We start from the raw sequence: 3,596 nt of genomic DNA, 5'->3' as shown, positions 1-3,596 counted from the left end.
CTAAGGAAGACAAAATGTTAGTTTCTCCACCAAATTCCAGAGGCAGGATAGAACAATATAACTGGAAGGCTCCCAAGGACCTGTGCAGCAATCTATAGCTAAAATATCCCTTAAAAGTGACCATCTAACCTCTTTAAGCAGAGGCCTAAGGAAAAAGCAGTCAGTACCTTCTGATGCAATCTACAGCATTGTCAAACCATACTTACTGTCAAGAAGTTCTTCCTAAAATTTCCATCTCCTTTCTTATAATTTGAATCAATTTAATTGGAAGCAAGCTAGTTTCATCTTCCCCATGGGACCCTTCTGAAATTTAAAGAGGGCTATCATACCATCATCCTTAGTCAAGGCAGAAACTGAGGCTATCATACTTTGGATATATCATGAGGCAACATGACTTACTGGAAAAGATGTTAATGTTCAGTGAAACTGAAGGCAGTGGGAAAAGAATATACTGGTAATTATTTTACAGATGGATTGATTCCATCAAGCCACAGCCCTGCATTTGCAAGACCTGAGCAAAGCTGTATGTAGGAACCAAATACCAGCAGATACCAAGAACCAACCATATCATGTTTCCAATTATAACATGGAGACTTGTAAGATGCTTTTTGGAGAGGATCTTGGGAGCACCACCCATGGAGCTTTCAGATTTTGTCTAGTTAGGACCTAATAGAACAGATGTCATATGACTGGATCTTGGCGTCACATTGAGATTCAAGGAAAGCGGTGGCCTGTCACTGTTGTTAGCTTCTGTCAGCTTTTACAAGCTGAAGCTCAGTTCTTGAAATGTGCATGGAAAAGAAGAAGGCAGTGAAGTTGTTATGTATTGTTTTGCCGCATGAGCATCAAATAACCTATCTGTAAGCATAAAAGATACCAAGTCATTTATTTTATATATCTGTTTTTACCAGTAACCTTTGTATGCTACCAGTTCAACAGTTTCCTGGTGGTTTTCAAAATATAAAATAAAACACACACAAACATAAAATAGTTTTTTAAAAAATAAATCATCATGCTTACTCACCCTAGCAATGAAAAAAATAATATGCACTCATTATTGAATATGCATTCAGTTTGAGCATTGGACTATGACTCTGGAGACCAGCATTGGACTATGACTCTCGAAACCCAGCTCAACCTTGTAAACCCATTGGGTGACCTTGGGCAAGGCACATTCTCTATGGGTTGCCATAAGTTGGAAATGACTTGATGAGACACAATAACAACAACAGTCCATTACTGAAAGTCTCAATTGACAGACACGCTGAGGAGTGCCCACGAAGGTAAAGCTAAGAGGCTGGAAAAGATTTTGGTCTTACCCTATGAATTCTTGGCTCTTTAACAATTTGTTTTAAAGCCCACCTTGCCCTTGGAGAACCTTGTCTTGACTTCTATTGAAGATAACTCAGACCAAAAAGCTCTAAACATCTGCAAACTATGAAAATGTGGGGAGTACAAACCAGTTTGTCTTGATAAAAGCCTTCTTTTTTTTTTTTTTTCAATGTCTTGTCCTAGTCAAGTGGGACAGAAGTAGCCATCCTGCTTACAGCCAAACCAAAGGAAAGCAGGACTTCACACAGGACACAACAGCTGCACAGCTTCTGTTTATGCTACACAGCATACAAAAAAAAGAAAAAACACACACAAAAAGAAAGGATTAACAGTTTCCTAATGCCTGACAATATGGGAGCCAGTTTCAACAAATCCAAAAGATTATTCCAGCTGTTCTGAGGCTGTGGGCCTAAAAATGGAGGGGAGAGTTAAGCTTGCCTCCCATTGGCGTTTCTTAACTGGAGACACTTGGGAATGAATTGACTGGTTGCAATAAAGGACAGATCAGCAGCAGCCTCTTTCAGAAAAACACAAGTAGAAATGGAGGCAGCCTCCCAGAGATGACCATGTAAATATAAAAGTACCAAAGTTATTAAAAAAATAACCTTCAGGAGGAAACAGGAGGTGGTGCACTGCCAGTTGCTGCTGTTTCTGTCTTGTTCTGGTCTTTGCTTAAAGCTTTCCATTCCTTATTTGGGGATGTGGGGGGAGGCGAGGGACTGAGCTATTAATGCTTGGTAAACATACTCTGTTCCTCTTGCACAGCCAGCAGAATTAGCTGCCGCGCACTTCTTTCTTGGCATTGTTCTTCCATTCTCACAAGTACACTAGGGCTGATGACAAAGAGAACAACGCGTTCCCTACTGATTGCACAAAGAGCTTTAAAAACATGTTTATATGTGCCAGTGGCAAAAGGAGGATTAGTCACCACCAAGTGGCACACCACGCCTCCCCTTTCAAGTGTGTGCAGGAACTCCTTGAAAGTCAAGGCCCGGGCACATTAAAAGACAGACTTGCCTTCAGCATGTTTTGTCTGTGACCTATTTCTTCCTTGGTTTTGTTTCCATGAATATGCTGCAGTTACTCTCCATTATTTTGTTTATTGGTGGTTTTGAAGAGCAGTGCCTCTTTCTAGAAAACTACTAAGTGCACATTTCAAGATGAGCAGCTTTCTTTAATTTGATTAGAAAAGTGAATATAATTACTTTTGTACTCTTCTGTTTGTTGTTGTTGTGTGCCTGCCAAGTCATTTCTGATTTATGGTGACCCAAAGACCTATCATGGAGTTTTCTTGGCAAGATTTGCCCTGAGGGGATTTACTCAGAGGAGCTTTCAGGCTGAGAGAGTGTGACTTGACCAAGGTCACCCAGTGGGTTTCATGGCAGAGCTGGCAATCAAACCCTGGTCTCCAGAGTCAAAGTCCAACACTCAGACCACTATGGCATTCTGTCCTGCTTCCTAAATATCCTAAAGACACCAGATCCTGTCTGATCTTGGAAACTAAGGAAGGTCACCACCGGTGAGGACTTGGATGGGAGACCACCAACAAATACCGGATGCTATAGGCAATACAGTCCATTGATTTTTTTTTATATCCAGAAATTCAATCATCCATGGCTTGAAAAATTCCAAAAATATAAAAATTCAAAAATTCCTTATTTTGCCATTTTATATAAGGGCCACCATTTTACTACCATTATATTTAATGGGACTTGAGCATTGCAGATTTTAAAACCAAATCCCAGCAGATACCAAGGGCCCACTGTATTTCAGAGGAAGGACCTGACAAAACCACCTTTGTATATTCTTTGCCTTAAAAAACCCTATTAAATTCATGGCGTTGCTATAAGTTGACAGGTGATTTGAAGGCACATACATACGTGTGCTATTATCCTTAACTCTGCTCATGTTGACATTAATGCAATGGGATCGCATCTAATTCCTTCAATAGGCAGGCACAGATATGCTACATCATTGGCAAAGTAGCTGCTGTTTATTTGCTTGCCTGCTTGCTTTTGTTTGATGGTGTATTATTTATGCACTCAGAGACACATATTCAAGACATGGGCATCATTTTGGGAGGACCATTATAAGAAAACTTATAATATGGAAACCACCCATTACAAGAAAGAAAAAATGAACAAAAGAAAAGCTCCATCCCAATCCTATACAAGCAGTCTCGTGAATCATGAATGGAAAGTTTCTGCTTAAATTATTAAACCACATTTTTCACACTTCTGAAATTACACTATTATTTATATAGG

The sequence above is a fragment of the Sceloporus undulatus genome, chromosome 6, assembly GCF_019175285.1.
Source record: "Sceloporus undulatus isolate JIND9_A2432 ecotype Alabama chromosome 6, SceUnd_v1.1, whole genome shotgun sequence".
Taxonomy (NCBI): Eukaryota; Metazoa; Chordata; class Lepidosauria; order Squamata; family Phrynosomatidae; genus Sceloporus; species Sceloporus undulatus.
Note: the sequence above shows the minus strand (reverse complement) of the source record.